Raw genomic sequence first — 23,961 nt, forward strand, 5'->3', positions numbered from 1 at the left:
TGGATAATTCTCTCTTGCAAAAGCCTCGCAGACAGCAAATCCCTTAGTCAGAGGATGCTGTGTGCATGCCAGACTTATATCGGTCATCCAAACTGGGAGGTTAAACCAGTAGATTCAGATTGAAAGTCTGACACTCTGCCGACTGAGATATCTGAGGCCTGTGAATGTATTTTCAACTGGTGAACATGTCCAGGAAAGTCACAGAAAATGCCTGGATAGAAAGAATGCCTCTTAAAGGATGGTACATGTCCAAGCAACACCCAAACAGGGACTTGAACACTGGACCCTCAGATTAAAAGTCTGATGCTTTGCAGACTGACCTATCCGGGCTCTAAATTTGCATATTGTCATACAACTAACCTGCTGGGCGGCGGCACAGTCTGATGAGGGGAATTCGTCAGAAGTTACATTTCCATAGAGAACCAGGCCTCCATTCCAGATCTGCCAGTCAATGAAATATGAACAATGCCTACCCGCCAGTATATTAAAATAGTAAAGACCTCGTGGCGCAACGGTAGCGCGTCTGACTCCAGATTAGAAGGTTGTGTATTCAAATCACGTCGGGGTCATGGATTTTGTGCATGCAAACTGCCCTCATCACACAGCGAAGTCAATGACCAATTTGGAATTACTGTACAATTCTCGCTTAATAACAGCCAAACCAAAGCAGCTTTAGAGGATAATTCTCTCTTGCAAAAGCCTCGCAGACAGCAAATCCCTTAGTCAGAGGATGCTGTGTGCATGCCAGACTTATATCGGTCATCCAAACTGGGAGGTTAAACCAGTAGATTCAGATTGAAAGTCTGACACTCTGCCGACTGAGATATCTGAGGCCTGTGAATGTATTTTCAACTGGTGAACATTTACATTTACATTTACATGTCCAGGAAAGTCACAGAAAATGCCTGGATAGAAAGAATGCCTCTTAAAGGATGGTACATGTCCAAGCAACACCCAAATAGGGACTTGAACACTGGACCCTCAGATTAAAAGTCTGATGCTTTGCAGACTGACCTATCCGGGCTCTAAATTTGCATATTGTCATACAACTAACCTGCTGGGCGGCGGCACAGTCTGATGAGGGGAATTCATCAGAAGTTACATTTCCCTACAGAACCAGGCCTCCATTCCAGATCTGCCAGTCAATGAAATATGAACAATGCCTACCCGCCAGTATATTAAAAAGTAAAGACCTCGTGGCGCAACGGTAGCGCGTCTGACTCCAGATCAGAAGGTTGCGTGTTCAAATCATGTCGGGGTCATGGATTTTGTGCATGCAAACTGCCCTCATCACACAGCGAAGTCAATGACCAATTTGGAATTACTGTACAATTCTCGCTTAATAACAGCCAAACCAAAGCAGCTTTAGAGGATAATTCTCTCTTGCAAAAGCCTCGCAGACAGCAAATCCCTTAGTCAGAGGATGCTGTGTGCATGCCAGACTTATATCGGTCATCCAAACTGGGAGGTTAAACCAGTAGATTCAGATTAAAAATCTGACACTCTGCCGACTGAGATATCTGAGGCCTGTGAATGTATTTTCAACTGGTGAACATGTCCAGGAAAGTCACAGAAAATGCCTGGATAGAAAGAATGCCTCTTAAAGGATGGTACATGTCCAAGCAACACCCAAACAGGGACTTGAACACTGGACCCTCAGATTAAAAGTCTGCTGCTTTGCAGACTGACCTATCCGGGCTCAAATTTGCATATTGTCATACAACTAACCTGCTGGGCGGTGGCACAGTCTGATGAGGGGAATTCGTCAGAAGTTACATTTCCCTAGAGAACCAGGCCTCCATTCCAGATCTGCCAGTCAATGAAATATGAACAATGCCTACCCGCCAGTATATTTAAAAAAGTAAAGACCTCGTGGCGCAACGGTAGGGCGTCTGACTCCAGATCAGAAGGTTGCGTGTTCAAATCACGTCGGGGTCAAGGATTTTGTGCATGCAATCTGCCCTCATCACACAGCGAAGTCAATGACCAATTTGGAATTACTGTACAATTCTCGCTTAATAACAGCCAAACCAAAGCAGCTTTAGAGTATAATTCTCTCTTGCAAAAGCCTCGCAGACAGCAAATCCCTTAGTCAGAGGATGCTGTGTGCATGCCAGACTTATATCGGTCCTCCAAACTGGGAGGTTAAACCAGTAGATTCAGATTGAAAGTCTGACACTCTGCCGACTGAGATATCTGAGGCATGTGAATGTATTTTCAACTGGTGAACATGTCCAGGAAAGTCACAGAAAATGCCTGGATAGAAAGAATGCCTCTTAAAGGATGGTACATGTCCAAGCAACACCCAAACAGGGACTTGAACACTGGACCCTCAGATTAAAAGTCTGATGCTTTGCAGACTGACCTATCCGGGCGCTAAATTTGCATATTGTCATACAACTAACCTGCTGGGCGGCGGCACAGTCTGATGAGGGGAATTCGTCAGAAGTTACATTTCCCTACAGAACCAGGCCTCCATTCCAGATCTGCCAGTCAATGAAATATGAACAATGCCTACCCGCCAGTATATTAAAAAGTAAAGACCTTGTGGCGCAACGGTAGCGCGTCTGACTCCAGATCAGAAGGTTGCGTGTTCAAATCACGTCGGGGTCAAGGATTTTGTGCATGCAATCTGCCCTCATCACACAGCGAAGTCAATGACCAATTTGGAATTACTGTACAATTCTCGCTTAATAACAGCCAAACCAAAGCAGCTTTAGAGGATATTTCTCTCTTGCAAAAGCCTCGCAGACAGCGAATCCCTTAGTCATAGGATGCTGTGTGCATGCCAGACTTATATCGGTCATCCAAACTGGGAGGTTAAACCAGTAGATTCAGATTGAAAGTCTGACACTCTGCCGACTGAGATATCTGAGGCCTGTGAATGTATTTTCAACTGGTGAACATGTCCAGGAAAGTCACAGAAAATGCCTGGATAGAAAGAATGCCTCTTAAAGGATGGTACATGTCCAAGCAACACCCAAACAGGGACTTGAACACTGGACCCTCAGATTAAAAGTCTGATGCTTTGCAGACTGACCTATCCGGGCTCTAAATTTGCATATTGTCATACAACTAACCTGCTGGGCGGCGGCACAGTCTGATGAGGGGAATTCGTCAGAAGTTACATTTCCATAGAGAACCAGGCCTCCATTCCAGATCTGCCAGTCAATGAAATATGAACAATGCCTACCCGCCAGTATATAAAAAAGTAAAGACCTCGTGGCGCAACGGTAGCGCGTCTGACTCCAAATCAGAAGGTTGCGTGTTCAAATCACGTCGGGGTCATGGATTTTGTGCATGCAAACTGCCCTCATCACACAGCGAAGCCAATGACCAATTTGGAATTACTGTACAATTCTCGCTTAATAACAGCCAAACCAAAGCAGCTTTAGAGGATAATTCTCTCTTGCAAAAGCCTCGCAGACAGCAAATCCCTTAGTCAGAGGATGCTGTGTGCATGCCAGACTTATATCGGTCATCCAAACTGGGAGGTTAAACCAGTAGATTCAGATTAAAAGTCTGACACTCTGCCGACTGAGATATCTGAGGCCTGTGAATGTATTTTCAACTGGTGAACATGTCCAGGAAAGTCACAGAAAATGCCTGGATAGAAAGAATGCCTCTTAAAGGATGGTACATGTCCAAGCAACACCCAAACAGGGACTTGAACACTGGACCCTCAGATTAAAAGTCTGATGCTTTGCAGACTGACCTATCCGGGCTCTAAATTTGCATATTGTCATACAACTAACCTGCTGGGCGGCGGCACAGTCTGATGAAGGGAATTCGTCAGAAGTTACATTTCCATAGAGAACCAGGCCTCCATTTCAGATCTGCCAGTCAATGAAATATGAACAATGCCTACCCGCCAGTATATTAAAAATTAAAGACCTCGTGGCGCAACGGTAGTGCGTCTGACTCCAGATCAGAATGTTGCGTGTTCAAATCACGTCGGGGTCATGGATTTTGTGAATGCAAACTGCCCTCATCACACAGCGAAGTCAATGACCAATTTGGAATTACTGTACAATTCTCGCTTAATAACAGTCAAACCAAAGCAGCTTTAGTGGATAATTCTCTCTTGCAAAAGCCTCGCAGACTGCAAATCCCTTAGTCAGAGGATGCTGTGTGCATGCCAGACTTATATCGGTCATCCAAACTGGGAGGTTAAACCAGTAGATTCAGATTGAAAGTCTGACACTCTGCCGACTGAGATATCTGAGGCCTGTGAATGTATTTTCAACTGGTGAACATGTCCAGGAAAGTCACAGAAAATGCCTGGATAGAAAGAATGCCTCTTAAAGGATGGTACATGTCCAAGCAACACCCAAACAGGGACTTGAACACTGGACCCTCAGATTAAAAGTCTGATGCTTTGCAGACTGACCTATCCGGGCTCTAAATTTGCATATTGTCATACAACTAACCTGCTGGGCGGCGGCACAGTCTGATGAGGGGAATTCGTCAGAAGTTACATTTCCCTACAGAACCAGGCCTCCATTCCAGATCTGCCAGTCAATGAAATATGAGCAATGCCTACCCGCCAGTATATTAAAAAGTAAAGACCTCGTGGCGCAACGGTAGCGCGTCTGACTCCAGATCAGAAGGTTGTGTGTTCAAATCCCGTCGGGGTCATGGATTTTGTGCATGCAAACTGCCCTCATCACACAGCGAAGTCAATGACCAATTTGGAATTACTGTACAATTCTCGCTTAATAACAGCCAAACCAAAGCAGCTTTAGAGGATAATTCTCTCTTGCAAAAGCCTCGCAGACAGCAAATCCCTTAGTCAGAGGATGCTGTGTGCATGCCAGACTTATATCGGTCATCCAAACTGGGAGGTTAAACCAGTAGATTCAGATTGAAAGTCTGACACTCTGCCGACTGAGATATCTGAGGCCTGTGAATGTATTTTCAACTGGTGAACATTTACATTTACATTTACATGTCCAGGAAAGTCACAGAAAATGCCTGGATAGAAAGAATGCCTCTTAAAGGATGGTACATGTCCAAGCAACACCCAAACAGGGACTTGAACACTGGACCCTCAGATTAAAAGTCTGATGCTTTGCAGACTGACCTATCCGGGCTCTAAATTTGCATATTGTCATACAACTAACCTGCTGGGCGGCGGCACAGTCTGATGAGGGGAATTCGTCAGAAGTTACATTTCCCTACAGAACCAGGCCTCCATTCCAGATCTGCCAGTCAATGAAATATGAGCAATGCCTACCCGCCAGTATATTAAAAAGTAAAGACCTCGTGGCGCAACGGTAGCGCGTCTGACTCCAGATCAGAAGGTTGCGTGTTCAAATCACGTCGGGGTCATGGATTTTGTGAATGCAAACTGCCCTCATCACACAGCGAAGTCAATGACCAATTTGGAATTACTGTACAATTCTCGCTTAATAACAGTCAAACCAAAGCAGCTTTAGTGGATAATTCTCTCTTGCAAAAGCCTCGCAGACAGCAAATCCCTTAGTCAGAGGATGCTGTGTGCATGTCAGACTTATATCGGTCATCCAAACTGGGAGGTTAAACCAGTAGATTCAGATTAAAAGTCTGACACTCTGCCGACTGAGATATCTGAGGCCTGTGAATGTATTTTCAACTGGTGAACATGTCCAGGAAAGTCACAGAAAATGCCTGGATAGAAAGAATGCCTCTTAAAGGATGGTACATGTCCAAGCAACACCCAAACAGGGACTTGAACACTGGACCCTCAGATTAAAAGTCTGATGCTTTGCAGACTGACCTATCCGGGCTCTAAATTTGAATATTGTCATACAACTAACCTGCTGGGCGGCGGCACAGTCTGATGAGGGGAATTCGTCAGAAGTTACATTTCCCTACAGAACCAGGCCTCCATTCCAGATCTGCCAGTCAATGAAATATGAGCAATGCCTACCCGCCAGTATATTAAAAAGTAAAGACCTCGTGGCGCAACGGTAGCGCGTCTGACTCCAGATCAGAAGGTTGCGTGTTCAAATCACGTCGGGGTCATGGATTTTGTGAATGCAAACTGCCCTCATCACACAGCGAAGTCAATGACCAATTTGGAATTACTGTACAATTCTCGCTTAATAACAGTCAAACCAAAGCAGCTTTAGTGGATAATTCTCTCTTGCAAAAGCCTCGCAGACAGCAAATCCCTTAGTCAGAGGATGCTGTGTGCATGTCAGACTTATATCGGTCATCCAAACTGGGAGGTTAAACCAGTAGATTCAGATTAAAAGTCTGACACTCTGCCGACTGAGATATCTGAGGCCTGTGAATGTATTTTCAACTGGTGAACATGTCCAGGAAAGTCACAGAAAATGCCTGGATAGAAAGAATGCCTCTTAAAGGATGGTACATGTCCAAGCAACACCCAAACAGGGACTTGAACACTGGACCCTCAGATTAAAAGTCTGATGCTTTGCAGACTGACCTATCCGGGCTCTACATTTGCATATTGTCATACAACTAACCTGCTGGGCGGCGGCACAGTCTGATGAGGGGAATTTGTCAGAAGTTACATTTCCATAGAGAACCAGGCCTCCATTCCAGATCTGCCAGTCAATGAAATATGAACAATGCCTACCCGCCAGTATATAAAAAAGTAAAGACCTCGTGGCGCAATGGTAGCGCGTCTGACTCCAGATCAGGAGGTTGCGTGTTCAAATCACGTCGGGGTCATGGATTTTGTGCATGCAAACTGCCCTCATCACACAGCGAAGCCAATGACCAATTTGGAATTACTGTACAATTCTCGCTTAATAACAGCCAAACCAAAGCAGCTTTAGAGGATAATTCTCTCTTGCAAAAGCCTCGCAGACAGCAAATCCCTTAGTCAGAGGATGCTGTGTGCATGCCAGACTTATATCGGTCATCCAAACTGGGAGGTTAAACCAGTAGATTCAGATTAAAAGTCTGACACTCTGCCGACTGAGATATCTGAGGCCTGTGAATGTATTTTCAACTGGTGAACATGTCCAGGAAAGTCACAGAAAATGCCTGGATAGAAAGAATGCCTCTTAAAGGATGGTACATGTCCAAGCAACACCCAAACAGGGACTTGAACACTGGACCCTCAGATTAAAAGTCTGATGCTTTGCAGACTGACCTATCCGGGCTCTAAATTTGCATATTGTCATACAACTAACCTGCTGGGCGGCGGCACAGTCTGATGAGGGGAATTCGTCAGAAGTTACATTTCCCTACAGAACCAGGCCTCCATTCCAGATCTGCCAGTCAATGAAATATGAGCAATGCCTACCCGCCAGTATATTAAAAAGTAAAGACCTCGTGGCGCAACGGTAGCGCGTCTGACTCCAGATCAGAAGGTTGCGTGTTCAAATCACGTCGGGGTCATGGATTTTGTGAATGCAAACTGCCCTCATCACACAGCGAAGTCAATGACCAATTTGGAATTACTGTACAATTCTCGCTTAATAACAGTAAAACCAAAGCAGCTTTAGTGGATAATTCTCTCTTGCAAAAGCCTCGCAGACAGCAAATCCCTTAGTCAGAGGATGCTGTGTGCATGTCAGACTTATATCGGTCATCCAAACTGGGAGGTTAAACCAGTAGATTCAGATTAAAAGTCTGACACTCTGCCGACTGAGATATCTGAGGCCTGTGAATGTATTTTCAACTGGTGAACATGTCCAGGAAAGTCACAGAAAATGCCTGGATAGAAAGAATGCCTCTTAAAGGATGGTACATGTCCAAGCAACACCCAAACAGGGACTTGAACACTGGACCCTCAGATTAAAAGTCTGATGCTTTGCAGACTGACCTATCCGGGCTCTACATTTGCATATTGTCATACAACTAACCTGCTGGGCGGCGGCACAGTCTGATGAGGGGAATTTGTCAGAAGTTACATTTCCATAGAGAACCAGGCCTCCATTCCAGATCTGCCAGTCAATGAAATATGAACAATGCCTACCCGCCAGTCTATAAAAAAGTAAAGACCTCGTGGCGCAATGGTAGCGCGTCTGACTCCAGATCAGGAGGTTGCGTCTTCAAATCACGTCGGGGTCATGGATTTTGTGCATGCAAACTGCCCTCATCACACAGCGAAGCCAATGACCAATTTGGAATTACTGTACAATTCTCGCTTAATAACAGCCAAACCAAAGCAGCTTTAGAGGATAATTCTCTCTTGCAAAAGCCTCGCAGACAGCAAATCCCTTAGTCAGAGGATGCTGTGTGCATGCCAGACTTATATCGGTCATCCAAACTGGGAGGTTAAACCAGTAGATTCAGATTAAAAGTCTGACACTCTGCCGACTGAGATATCTGAGGCCTGTGAATGTATTTTCAACTGGTGAACATGTCCAGGAAAGTCACAGAAAATGCCTGGATAGAAAGAATGCCTCTTAAAGGATGGTACATGTCCAAGCAACACCCAAACAGGGACTTGAACACTGGACCCTCAGATTAAAAGTCTGATGCTTTGCAGACTGACCTATCCGGGCTCTACATTTGCATATTGTCATACAACTAACCTGCTGGGCGGCGGCACAGTCTGATGAAGGGAATTCGTCAGAAGTTACATTTCCATAGAGAACCAGGCCTCCATTCCAGATCTGCCAGTCAATGAAATATGAACAATGCCTACCCGCCAGTATATTAAAAAGTAAAGACATCGTGGCGCAACGGTAGGGAGTCTGACTCCAGATCAGAAGGTTGCGTGTTCAAATCACGTCGGGGTCATGGATTTTGTGAATGCAAACTGCCCTCATCACACAGCGAAGTCAATGACCAATTTAGAATTACTGTACAATTCTCGCTTAATAACAGCCAAACCAAAGCAGCTTTAGAGGATAATTCTCTCTTGCAAAAGCCTCGCAGACAGCAAATCCCTTAGTCAGAGGATGCTGTGTGCATGCCAGACTTATATCGGTCATCCAAACTGGGAGGTTAAACCAGTAGATTCAGATTAAAAGTCTGACACTCTGCCGACTGAGATATCTGAGGCCTGTGAATGTATTTTCAACTGGTGAACATGTCCAGGAAAGTCACAGAAAATGCCTGGATAGAAAGAATGCCTCTTAAAGGATGGTACATGTCCAAGCAACACCCAAACAGGGACTTGAACACTGGACCCTCAGATTAAAAGTCTGATGCTTTGCAGACTGACCTATCCGGGCTCTAAATTTGCATATTGTCATACAACTAACCTGCTGGGCGGCGGCACAGTCTGATGAAGGGAATTCGTCAGAAGTTACATTTCCATAGAGAACCAGGCCTCCATTCCAGATCTGCCAGTCAATGAAATATGAACAATGCCTACCCGCCAGTATATTAAAAAGTAAAGACCTCGTGGCGCAACGGTAGCGCGTCTGACTCCAGATCAGAAGGTTGCGTGTTCAAATCACGTCGGGGTCATGGATTTTGTGCATGCAAACTGCCCTCATCACACAGCGAAGCCAATGACCAATTTGGAATTACTGTACAATTCTCGCTTAATAACAGCCAAACCAAAGCAGCTTTAGAGGATAATTCTCTCTTGCAAAAGCCTCGCAGACAGCAAATCCCTTAGTCAGAGGATGCTGTGTGCATGCCAGACTTATATCGGTCATCCAAACTGGGAGGTTAAACCAGTAGATTCAGATTAAAAGTCTGACACTCTGCCGACTGAGATATCTGAGGCCTGTGAATGTATTTTCAACTGGTGAACATGTCCAGGAAAGTCACAGAAAATGCCTGGATAGAAAGAATGCCTCTTAAAGGATGGTACATGTCCAAGCAACACCCAAACAGGGACTTGAACACTGGACCCTCAGATTAAAAGTCTGATGCTTTGCAGACTGACCTATCCGGGCTCTAAATTTGCATATTGTCATACAACTAACCTGCTGGGCGGCGGCACAGTCTGATGAAGGGAATTCGTCAGAAGTTACATTTCCATAGAGAACCAGGCCTCCATTCCAGATCTGCCAGTCAATGAAATATGAACAATGCCTACCCGCCAGTATATTAAAAAGTAAAGACCTCGTGGCGCAACGGTAGGGCGTCTGACTCCAGATCAGAAGGTTGCGTGTTCAAATCACGTCGGGGTCAAGGATTTTGTGAATGCAAACTGCCCTCATCACACAGCGAAGTCAATGACCAATTTAGAATTACTGTACAATTCTCGCTTAATAACAGCCAAACCAAAGCAGCTTTAGAGGATAATTCTCTCTTGCAAAAGCCTCGCAGACAGCAAATCCCTTAGTCAGAGGATGCTGTGTGCATGCCAGACTTATATCGGTCATCCAAACTGGGAGGTTAAACCAGTAGATTCAGATTAAAAGTCTGACACTCTGCCGACTGAGATATCTGAGGCCTGTGAATGTATTTTCAACTGGTGAACATGTCCAGGAAAGTCACAGAAAATGCCTGGATAGAAAGAATGCCTCTTAAAGGATGGTACATGTCCAAGCAACACCCAAACAGGGACTTGAACACTGGACCCTCAGATTAAAAGTCTGATGCTTTGCAGACTGACCTATCCGGGCTCTAAATTTGCATATTGTCATACAACTAACCTGCTGGGCGGCGGCACAGTCTGATGAAGGGAATTCGTCAGAAGTTACATTTCCATAGAGAACCAGGCCTCCATTCCAGATCTGCCAGTCAATGAAATATGAACAATGCCTACCCGCCAGTATATTAAAAAGTAAAGACCTCGTGGCGCAACGGTAGCGCGTCTGACTCCAGATCAGAAGGTTGCGTGTTCAAATCACGTCGGGGTCATGGATTTTGTGAATGCAAACTGCCCTCATCACACAGCGAAGTCAATGACCAATTTGGAATTACTGTACAATTCTCGCTTAATAACAGTCAAACCAAAGCAGCTTTAGTGGATAATTCTCTCTTGCAAAAGCCTCGCAGACAGCAAATCCCTTAGTCAGAGGATGCTGTGTGCATGCCAGACTTATATCGGTCATCCAAACTGGGAGGTTAAACCAGTAGATTCAGATTAAAAGTCTGACACTCTGCCGACTGAGATATCTGAGGCCTGTGAATGTATTTTCAACTGGTGAACATGTCCAGGAAAGTCACAGAAAATGCCTGGATAGAAAGAATGCCTCTTAAAGGATGGTACATGTCCAAGCAACACCCAAACAGGGACTTGAACACTGGACCCTCAGATTAAAAGTCTGATGCTTTGCAGACTGACCTATCCGGGCTCTAAATTTGCATATTGTCATACAACTAACCTGCTGGGCGGCGGCACAGTCTGATGAGGGGAATTCGTCAGAAGTTACATTTCCATAGAGAACCAGGCCTCCATTCCAGATCTGCCAGTCAATGAAATATGAACAATGCCTACCCGCCAGTATATTAAAAAGTAAAGACCTCGTGGCGCAACGGTAGTGCGTCTGACTCCAGATCAGAAGGTTGCGTGTTCAAATCACGTCGGGGTCATGGATTTTGTGAATGCAAACTGCCCTCATCACACAGCGAAGTCAATGACCAATTTGGAATTACTGTACAATTCACGCTTAATAACAGTCAAACCAAAGCAGCTTTAGTGGATAATTCTCTCTTGCAAAAGCCTCGCAGACAGCAAATCCCTTAGTCAGAGGATGCTGTGTGCATGCCAGACTTATATCGGTCATCCAAACTGGGAGGTTAAACCAGTAGATTCAGATTAAAAGTCTGACACTCTGCCGACTGAGATATCTGAGGCCTGTGAATGTATTTTCAACTGGTGAACATGTCCAGGAAAGTCACAGAAAATGCCTGGATAGAAAGAATGCCTCTTAAAGGATGGTACATGTCCAAGCAACACCCAAACAGGGACTTGAACACTGGACCCTCAGATTAAAAGTCTGATGCTTTGCAGACTGACCTATCCGGGCTCTAAATTTGCATATTGTCATACAACTAACCTGCTGGGCGGCGGCACAGTCTGATGAGGGGAATTCGTCAGAAGTTACATTTCCATAGAGAACCAGGCCTCCATTCCAGATCTGCCAGTCAATGAAATATGAACAATGCCTACCCGCCAGTATATTAAAAAGTAAAGACCTCGTGGCGCAACGGTAGTGCGTCTGACTCCAGATCAGAAGGTTGCGTGTTCAAATCACGTCGGGGTCATGGATTTTGTGAATGCAAACTGCCCTCATCACACAGCGAAGTCAATGACCAATTTGGAATTACTGTACAATTCACGCTTAATAACAGTCAAACCAAAGCAGCTTTAGTGGATAATTCTCTCTTGCAAAAGCCTCGCAGACAGCAAATCCCTTAGTCAGAGGATGCTGTGTGCATGCCAGACTTATATCGGTCATCCAAACTGGGAGGTTAAACCAGTAGATTCAGATTAAAAGTCTGACACTCTGCCGACTGAGATATCTGAGGCCTGTGAATGTATTTTCAACTGGTGAACATGTCCAGGAAAGTCACAGAAAATGCCTGGATAGAAAGAATGCCTCTTAAAGGATGGTACATGTCCAAGCAACACCCAAACAGGGACTTGAACACTGGACCCTCAGATTAAAAGTCTGATGCTTTGCAGACTGACCTATCCGGGCTCTAAATTTGCATATTGTCATACAACTAACCTGCTGGGCGGCGGCACAGTCTGATGAAGGGAATTCGTCAGAAGTTACATTTCCATAGAGAACCAGGCCTCCATTTCAGATCTGCCAGTCAATGAAATATGAACAATGCCTACCCGCCAGTATATTAAAAATTAAAGACCTCGTGGCGCAACGGTAGTGCGTCTGACTCCAGATCAGAATGTTGCGTGTTCAAATCACGTCGGGGTCATGGATTTTGTGAATGCAAACTGCCCTCATCACACAGCGAAGTCAATGACCAATTTGGAATTACTGTACAATTCTCGCTTAATAACAGTCAAACCAAAGCAGCTTTAGTGGATAATTCTCTCTTGCAAAAGCCTCGCAGACTGCAAATCCCTTAGTCAGAGGATGCTGTGTGCATGCCAGACTTATATCGGTCATCCAAACTGGGAGGTTAAACCAGTAGATTCAGATTGAAAGTCTGACACTCTGCCGACTGAGATATCTGAGGCCTGTGAATGTATTTTCAACTGGTGAACATGTCCAGGAAAGTCACAGAAAATGCCTGGATAGAAAGAATGCCTCTTAAAGGATGGTACATGTCCAAGCAACACCCAAACAGGGACTTGAACACTGGACCCTCAGATTAAAAGTCTGATGCTTTGCAGACTGACCTATCCGGGCTCTAAATTTGCATATTGTCATACAACTAACCTGCTGGGCGGCGGCACAGTCTGATGAGGGGAATTCGTCAGAAGTTACATTTCCCTACAGAACCAGGCCTCCATTCCAGATCTGCCAGTCAATGAAATATGAGCAATGCCTACCCGCCAGTATATTAAAAAGTAAAGACCTCGTGGCGCAACGGTAGCGCGTCTGACTCCAGATCAGAAGGTTGTGTGTTCAAATCACGTCGGGGTCATGGATTTTGTGCATGCAAACTGCCCTCATCACACAGCGAAGTCAATGACCAATTTGGAATTACTGTACAATTCTCGCTTAATAACAGCCAAACCAAAGCAGCTTTAGAGGATAATTCTCTCTTGCAAAAGCCTCGCAGACAGCAAATCCCTTAGTCAGAGGATGCTGTGTGCATGCCAGACTTATATCGGTCATCCAAACTGGGAGGTTAAACCAGTAGATTCAGATTGAAAGTCTGACACTCTGCCGACTGAGATATCTGAGGCCTGTGAATGTATTTTCAACTGGTGAACATTTACATTTACATTTACATGTCCAGGAAAGTCACAGAAAATGCCTGGATAGAAAGAATGCCTCTTAAAGGATGGTACATGTCCAAGCAACACCCAAACAGGGACTTGAACACTGGACCCTCAGATTAAAAGTCTGATGCTTTGCAGACTGACCTATCCGGGCTCTAAATTTGCATATTGTCATACAACTAACCTGCTGGGCGGCGGCACAGTCTGATGAGGGGAATTCGTCAGAAGTTACATTTCCCTACAGAACCAGGCCTCCATTCCAGATCTGCCAGTCAATGAAATATGAGCAATGCCTACCCGCCAGTATATTAAAAAGTAAAGACCTCGTGGCGCAACGGTAGCGCGTCTGACTCCAGATCAGAAGGTTGCGTGTTCAAATCACGTCGGGGTCATGGATTTTGTGAATGCAAACTGCCCTCATCACACAGCGAAGTCAATGACCAATTTGGAATTACTGTACAATTCTCGCTTAATAACAGTCAAACCAAAGCAGCTTTAGTGGATAATTCTCTCTTGCAAAAGCCTCGCAGACAGCAAATCCCTTAGTCAGAGGATGCTGTGTGCATGTCAGACTTATATCGGTCATCCAAACTGGGAGGTTAAACCAGTAGATTCAGATTAAAAGTCTGACACTCTGCCGACTGAGATATCTGAGGCCTGTGAATGTATTTTCAACTGGTGAACATGTCCAGGAAAGTCACAGAAAATGCCTGGATAGAAAGAATGCCTCTTAAAGGATGGTACATGTCCAAGCAACACCCAAACAGGGACTTGAACACTGGACCCTCAGATTAAAAGTCTGATGCTTTGCAGACTGACCTATCCGGGCTCTAAATTTGAATATTGTCATACAACTAACCTGCTGGGCGGCGGCACAGTCTGATGAGGGGAATTCGTCAGAAGTTACATTTCCCTACAGAACCAGGCCTCCATTCCAGATCTGCCAGTCAATGAAATATGAGCAATGCCTACCCGCCAGTATATTAAAAAGTAAAGACCTCGTGGCGCAACGGTAGCGCGTCTGACTCCAGATCAGAAGGTTGCGTGTTCAAATCACGTCGGGGTCATGGATTTTGTGAATGCAAACTGCCCTCATCACACAGCGAAGTCAATGACCAATTTGGAATTACTGTACAATTCTCGCTTAATAACAGTCAAACCAAAGCAGCTTTAGTGGATAATTCTCTCTTGCAAAAGCCTCGCAGACAGCAAATCCCTTAGTCAGAGGATGCTGTGTGCATGTCAGACTTATATCGGTCATCCAAACTGGGAGGTTAAACCAGTAGATTCAGATTAAAAGTCTGACACTCTGCCGACTGAGATATCTGAGGCCTGTGAATGTATTTTCAACTGGTGAACATGTCCAGGAAAGTCACAGAAAATGCCTGGATAGAAAGAATGCCTCTTAAAGGATGGTACATGTCCAAGCAACACCCAAACAGGGACTTGAACACTGGACCCTCAGATTAAAAGTCTGATGCTTTGCAGACTGACCTATCCGGGCTCTACATTTGCATATTGTCATACAACTAACCTGCTGGGCGGCGGCACAGTCTGATGAGGGGAATTTGTCAGAAGTTACATTTCCATAGAGAACCAGGCCTCCATTCCAGATCTGCCAGTCAATGAAATATGAACAATGCCTACCCGCCAGTATATAAAAAAGTAAAGACCTCGTGGCGCAATGGTAGCGCGTCTGACTCCAGATCAGGAGGTTGCGTGTTCAAATCACGTCGGGGTCATGGATTTTGTGCATGCAAACTGCCCTCATCACACAGCGAAGCCAATGACCAATTTGGAATTACTGTACAATTCTCGCTTAATAACAGCCAAACCAAAGCAGCTTTAGAGGATAATTCTCTCTTGCAAAAGCCTCGCAGACAGCAAATCCCTTAGTCAGAGGATGCTGTGTGCATGCCAGACTTATATCGGTCATCCAAACTGGGAGGTTAAACCAGTAGATTCAGATTAAAAGTCTGACACTCTGCCGACTGAGATATCTGAGGCCTGTGAATGTATTTTCAACTGGTGAACATGTCCAGGAAAGTCACAGAAAATGCCTGGATAGAAAGAATGCCTCTTAAAGGATGGTACATGTCCAAGCAACACCCAAACAGGGACTTGAACACTGGACCCTCAGATTAAAAGTCTGATGCTTTGCAGACTGACCTATCCGGGCTCTAAATTTGCATATTGTCATACAACTAACCTGCTGGGCGGCGGCACAGTCTGATGAGGGGAATTCGTCAGAAGTTACATTTCCCTACAGAACCAGGCCTCCATTCCAGATCTGCCAGTCAATGAAATATGAGCAATGCCTACCCGCCAGTATATTAAAAAGTAAAGACCTCGTGGCGCAACGGTAGCGCGTCTGACTCCAGATCAGAAGGTTGCGTGTTCAAATCACGTCGGGGTCATGGATTTTGTGAATGCAAACTGCCCTCATCACACAGCGAAGTCAATGACCAATTTGGAATTACTGTACAATTCTCGCTTAATAACAGTAAAACCAAAGCAGCTTTAGTGGATAATTCTCTCTTGCAAAAGCCTCGCAGACAGCAAATCCCTTAGTCAGAGGATGCTGTGTGCATGTCAGACTTATATCGGTCATCCAAACTGGGAGGTTAAACCAGTAGATTCAGATTAAAAGTCTGACACTCTGCCGACTGAGATATCTGAGGCCTGTGAATGTATTTTCAACTGGTGAACATGTCCAGGAAAGTCACAGAAAATGCCTGGATAGAAAGAATGCCTCTTAAAGGATGGTACATGTCCAAGCAACACCCAAACAGGGACTTGAACACTGGACCCTCAGATTAAAAGTCTGATGCTTTGCAGACTGACCTATCCGGGCTCTACATTTGCATATTGTCATACAACTAACCTGCTGGGCGGCGGCACAGTCTGATGAGGGGAATTTGTCAGAAGTTACATTTCCATAGAGAACCAGGCCTCCATTCCAGATCTGCCAGTCAATGAAATATGAACAATGCCTACCCGCCAGTCTATAAAAAAGTAAAGACCTCGTGGCGCAATGGTAGCGCGTCTGACTCCAGATCAGGAGGTTGCGTCTTCAAATCACGTCGGGGTCATGGATTTTGTGCATGCAAACTGCCCTCATCACACAGCGAAGCCAATGACCAATTTGGAATTACTGTACAATTCTCGCTTAATAACAGCCAAACCAAAGCAGCTTTAGAGGATAATTCTCTCTTGCAAAAGCCTCGCAGACAGCAAATCCCTTAGTCAGAGGATGCTGTGTGCATGCCAGACTTATATCGGTCATCCAAACTGGGAGGTTAAACCAGTAGATTCAGATTAAAAGTCTGACACTCTGCCGACTGAGATATCTGAGGCCTGTGAATGTATTTTCAACTGGTGAACATGTCCAGGAAAGTCACAGAAAATGCCTGGATAGAAAGAATGCCTCTTAAAGGATGGTACATGTCCAAGCAACACCCAAACAGGGACTTGAACACTGGACCCTCAGATTAAAAGTCTGATGCTTTGCAGACTGACCTATCCGGGCTCTACATTTGCATATTGTCATACAACTAACCTGCTGGGCGGCGGCACAGTCTGATGAAGGGAATTCGTCAGAAGTTACATTTCCATAGAGAACCAGGCCTCCATTCCAGATCTGCCAGTCAATGAAATATGAACAATGCCTACCCGCCAGTATATTAAAAAGTAAAGACATTGTGGCGCAACGGTAGGGAGTCTGACTCCAGATCAGAAGGTTGCGTGTTCAAATCACGTCGGGGTCATGGATTTTGTGAATGCAAACTGCCCTCATCACACAGCGAAGTCAATGACCAATTTAGAATTACTGTACAATTCTCGCTTAATAACAGCCAAACCAAAGCAGCTTTAGAGGATAATTCTCTCTTGCAAAAGCCTCGCAGACAGCAAATCCCTTAGTCAGAGGATGCTGTGTGCATGCCAGACTTATATCGGTCATCCAAACTGGGAGGTTAAACCAGTAGATTCAGATTAAAAGTCTGACACTCTGCCGACTGAGATATCTGAGGCCTGTGAATGTATTTTCAACTGGTGAACATGTCCAGGAAAGTCACAGAAAATGCCTGGATAGAAAGAATGCCTCTTAAAGGATGGTACATGTCCAAGCAACACCCAAACAGGGACTTGAACACTGGACCCTCAGATTAAAAGTCTGATGCTTTGCAGACTGACCTATCCGGGCTCTAAATTTGCATATTGTCATACAACTAACCTGCTGGGCGGCGGCACAGTCTGATGAAGGGAATTCGTCAGAAGTTACATTTCCATAGAGAACCAGGCCTCCATTCCAGATCTGCCAGTCAATGAAATATGAACAATGCCTACCCGCCAGTATATTAAAAAGTAAAGACCTCGTGGCGCAACGGTAGCGCGTCTGACTCCAGATCAGAAGGTTGCGTGTTCAAATCACGTCGGGGTCATGGATTTTGTGCATGCAAACTGCCCTCATCACACAGCGAAGCCAATGACCAATTTGGAATTACTGTACAATTCTCGCTTAATAACAGCCAAACCAAAGCAGCTTTAGAGGATAATTCTCTCTTGCAAAAGCCTCGCAGACAGCAAATCCCTTAGTCAGAGGATGCTGTGTGCATGCCAGACTTATATCGGTCATCCAAACTGGGAGGTTAAACCAGTAGATTCAGATTAAAAGTCTGACACTCTGCCGACTGAGATATCTGAGGCCTGTGAATGTATTTTCAACTGGTGAACATGTCCAGGAAAGTCACAGAAAATGCCTGGATAGAAAGAATGCCTCTTAAAGGATGGTACATGTCCAAGCAACACCCAAACAGGGACTTGAACACTGGACCCTCAGATTAAAAGTCTGATGCTTTGCAGACTGACCTATCCGGGCTCTAAATTTGCATATTGTCATACAACTAACCTGCTGGGCGGCGGCACAGTCTGATGAAGGGAATTCGTCAGAAGTTACATTTCCATAGAGAACCAGGCCTCCATTCCAGATCTGCCAGTCAATGAAATATGAACAATGCCTACCCGCCAGTATATTAAAAAGTAAAGACCTCGTGGCGCAACGGTAGGGCGTCTGACTCCAGATCAGAAGGTTGCGTGTTCAAATCACGTCGGGGTCAAGGATTTTGTGAATGCAAACTGCCCTCATCACACAGCGAAGTCAATGACCAATTTAGAATTACTGTACAATTCTCGCTTAATAACAGCCAAACCAAAGCAGCTTTAGAGGATAATTCTCTCTTGCAAAAGCCTCGCAGACAGCAAATCCCTTAGTCAGAGGATGCTGTGTGCATGCCAGACTTATATCGGTCATCCAAACTGGGAGGTTAAACCAGTAGATTCAGATTAAAAGTCTGACACTCTGCCGACTGAGATATCTGAGGCCTGTGAATGTATTTTCAACTGGTGAACATGTCCAGGAAAGTCACAGAAAATGCCTGGATAGAAAGAATGCCTCTTAAAGGATGGTACATGTCCAAGCAACACCCAAACAGGGACTTGAACACTGGACCCTCAGATTAAAAGTCTGATGCTTTGCAGACTGACCTATCCGGGCTCTAAATTTGCATATTGTCATACAACTAACCTGCTGGGCGGCGGCACAGTCTGATGAAGGGAATTCGTCAGAAGTTACATTTCCATAGAGAACCAGGCCTCCATTCCAGATCTGCCAGTCAATGAAATATGAACAATGCCTACCCGCCAGTATATTAAAAAGTAAAGACCTCGTGGCGCAACGGTAGCGCGTCTGACTCCAGATCAGAAGGTTGCGTGTTCAAATCACGTCGGGGTCATGGATTTTGTGAATGCAAACTGCCCTCATCACACAGCGAAGTCAATGACCAATTTGGAATTACTGTACAATTCTCGCTTAATAACAGTAAAACCAAAGCAGCTTTAGTGGATAATTCTCTCTTGCAAAAGCCTCGCAGACAGCAAATCCCTTAGTCAGAGGATGCTGTGTGCATGCCAGACTTATATCGGTCATCCAAACTGGGAGGTTAAACCAGTAGATTCAGATTAAAAGTCTGACACTCTGCCGACTGAGATATCTGAGGCCTGTGAATGTATTTTCAACTGGTGAACATGTCCAGGAAAGTCACAGAAAATGCCTGGATAGAAAGAATGCCTCTTAAAGGATGGTACATGTCCAAGCAACACCCAAACAGGGACTTGAACACTGGACCCTCAGATTAAAAGTCTGATGCTTTGCAGACTGACCTATCCGGGCTCTAAATTTGCATATTGTCATACAACTAACCTGCTGGGCGGCGGCACAGTCTGATGAGGGGAATTCGTCAGAAGTTACATTTCCATAGAGAACCAGGCCTCCATTCCAGATCTGCCAGTCAATGAAATATGAACAATGCCTACCCGCCAGTATATTAAAAAGTAAAGACCTCGTGGCGCAACGGTAGTGCGTCTGACTCCAGATCAGAAGGTTGCGTGTTCAAATCACGTCGGGGTCATGGATTTTGTGAATGCAAACTGCCCTCATCACACAGCGAAGTCAATGACCAATTTGGAATTACTGTACAATTCACGCTTAATAACAGTCAAACCAAAGCAGCTTTAGTGGATAATTCTCTCTTGCAAAAGCCTCGCAGACAGCAAATCCCTTAGTCAGAGGATGCTGTGTGCATGCCAGACTTATATCGGTCATCCAAACTGGGAGGTTAAACCAGTAGATTCAGATTAAAAGTCTGACACTCTGCCGACTGAGATATCTGAGGCCTGTGAATGTATTTTCAACTGGTGAACATGTCCAGGAAAGTCACAGAAAATGCCTGGATAGAAAGAATGCCTCTTAAAGGATGGTACATGTCCAAGCAACACCCAAACAGGGACTTGAACACTGGACCCTCAGATTAAAAGTCTGATGCTTTGCAGACTGACCTATCCGGGCTCTAAATTTGCATATTGTCATACAACTAACCTGCTGGGCGGCGGCACAGTCTGATGAAGGGAATTCGTCAGAAGTTACATTTCCATAGAGAACCAGGCCTCCATTCCAGATCTGCCAGTCAATGAAATATGAACAATGCCTACCCGCCAGTATATTAAAAAGTAAAGACCTCGTGGCGCAACGGTAGCGCGTCTGACTCCAGATCAGAAGGTTGCGTGTTCAAATCACGTCGGGGTCATGGATTTTGTGAATGCAAACTGCCCTCATCACACAGCGAAGCCAATGACCAATTTGGAATTACTGTACAATTCTCGCTTAATAACAGCCAAACCAAAGCAGCTTTAGAGGATAATTCTCTCTTGCAAAAGCCTCGCAGACAGCAAATCCCTTAGTCAGAGGATGCTGTGTGCATGCCAGACTTATATCGGTCATCCAAACTGGGAGGTTAAACCAGTAGATTCAGATTAAAAGTCTGACACTCTGCCGACTGAGATATCTGAGGCCTGTGAATGTATTTTCAACTGGTGAACATGTCCAGGAAAGTCACAGAAAATGCCTGGATAGAAAGAATGCCTCTTAAAGGATGGTACATGTCCAAGCAACACCCAAACAGGGACTTGAACACTGGACCCTCAGATTAAAAGTCTGATGCTTTGCAGACTGACCTATCCGGGCTCTAAATTTGCATATTGTCATACAACTAACCTGCTGGGCGGCGGCACAGTCTGATGAGGGGAATTCGTCAGAAGTTACATTTCCCTACAGAACCAGGCCTCCATTCCAGATCTGCCAGTCAATGAAATATGAGCAATGCCTACCCGCCAGTATATTAAAAAGTAAAGACCTCGTGGCGCAACGGTAGTGCGTCTGACTCCAGATCAGAAGGTTGCGTGTTCAAATCACGTCGGGGTCATGGATTTTGTGAATGCAAACTGCCCTCATCACACAGCGAAGTCAATGACCAATTTGGAATTACTGTACAATTCTCGCTTAATAACAGTAAAACCAAAGCAGCTTTAGTGGATAATTCTCTCTTGCAAAAGCCTCGCAGACAGCAAATCCCTTAGTCAGAGGATGCTGTGTGCATGTCAGACTTATATCGGTCATCCAAACTGGGAGGTTAAACCAGTAGATTCAGATTAAAAGTCTGACACTCTGCCGACTGAGATATCTGAGGCCTGTGAATGTATTTTCAACTGGTGAACATGTCCAGGAAAGTCACAGAAAATGCCTGGATAGAAAGAATGCCTCTTAAAGGATGGTACATGTCCAAGCAACACCCAAACAGGGACTTGAACACTGGACCCTCAGATTAAAAGTCTGATGCTTTGCAGACTGACCTATCCGGGCTCTACATTTGCATATTGTCATACAACTAACCTGCTGGGCGGCGGCACAGTCTGATGAGGGGAATTTGTCAGAAGTTACATTTCCATAGAGAACCAGGCCTCCATTCCAGATCTGCCAGTCAATGAAATATGAACAATGCCTACCCGCCAGTATATAAAAAAGTAAAGACCTCGTGGCGCAATGGTAGCGCGTCTGACTCCAGATCAGGAGGTTGCGTGTTCAAATCACTTCGGGGTCATGGATTTTGTGCATGCAAACTGCCCTCATCACACAGCGAAGCCAATGACCAATTTGGAATTACTGTACAATTCTCGCTTAATAACAGCCAAACCAAAGCAGCTTTAGAGGATAATTCTCTCTTGCAAAAGCCTCGCAGACAGCAAATCCCTTAGTCAGAGGATGCTGTGTGCATGCCAGACTTATATCGGTCATCCAAACTGGGAGGTTAAACCAGTAGATTCAGATTAAAAGTCTGACACTCTGCCGACTGAGATATCTGAGGCCTGTGAATGTATTTTCAACTGGTGAACATGTCCAGGAAAGTCACAGAAAATGCCTGGATAGAAAGAATGCCTCTTAAAGGATGGTACATGTCCAAGCAACACCCAAACAGGGACTTGAACACTGGACCCTCAGATTAAAAGTCTGATGCTTTGCAGACTGACCTATCCGGGCTCTACATTTGCATATTGTCATACAACTAACCTGCTGGGCGGCGGCACAGTCTGATGAAGGGAATTCGTCAGAAGTTACATTTCCATAGAGAACCAGGCCTCCATTCCAGATCTGCCAGTCAATGAAATATGAACAATGCCTACCCGCCAGTATATTAAAAAGTAAAGACCTCGTGGCGCAACGGTAGGGAGTCTGACTCCAGATCAGAAGGTTGCGTGTTCAAATCACGTCGGGGTCATGGATTTTGTGAATGCAAACTGCCCTCATCACACAGCGAAGTCAATGACCAATTTAGAATTACTGTACAATTCTCGCTTAATAACAGCCAAACCAAAGCAGCTTTAGAGGATAATTCTCTCTTGCAAAAGCCTCGCAGACAGCAAATCCCTTAGTCAGAGGATGCTGTGTGCATGCCAGACTTATATCGGTCATCCAAACTGGGAGGTTAAACCAGTAGATTCAGATTAAAAGTCTGACACTCTGCCGACTGAGATATCTGAGGCCTGTGAATGTATTTTCAACTGGTGAACATGTCCAGGAAAGTCACAGAAAATGCCTGGATAGAAAGAATGCCTCTTAAAGGATGGTACATGTCCAAGCAACACCCAAACAGGGACTTGAACACTGGACCCTCAGATTAAAAGTCTGATGCTTTGCAGACTGACCTATCCGGGCTCTAAATTTGCATATTGTCATACAACTAACCTGCTGGGCGGCGGCACAGTCTGATGAAGGGAATTCGTCAGAAGTTACATTTCCATAGAGAACCAGGCCTCCATTCCAGATCTGCCAGTCAATGAAATATGAACAATGCCTACCCGCCAGTATATTAAAAAGTAAAGACCTCGTGGCGCAACGGTAGCGCGTCTGACTCCAGATCAGAAGGTTGCGTGTTCAAATCACGTCGGGGTCATGGATTTTGTGCATGCAAACTGCCCTCATCACACAGCGAAGCCAATGACCAATTTGGAATTACTGTACAATTCTCGCTTAATAACAGCCAAACCAAAGCAGCTTTAGAGGATAATTCTCTCTTGCAAAAGCCTCGCAGACAGCAAATCCCTTAGTCAGAGGATGCTGTGTGCATGCCAGACTTATATCGGTCATCCAAACTGGGAGGTTAAACCAGTAGATTCAGATTAAAAGTCTGACACTCTGCCGACTGAGATATCTGAGGCCTGTGAATGTATTTTCAACTGGTGAACATGTCCAGGAAAGTCACAGAAAATGCCTGGATAGAAAGAATGCCTCTTAAAGGATGGTACATGTCCAAGCAACACCCAAACAGGGACTTGAACAC

Source organism: Coregonus lavaretus (assembly GCF_964263955.1).
Source record: "Coregonus lavaretus genome assembly, chromosome: 12".
Taxonomy (NCBI): Eukaryota; Metazoa; Chordata; class Actinopteri; order Salmoniformes; family Salmonidae; genus Coregonus; species Coregonus lavaretus.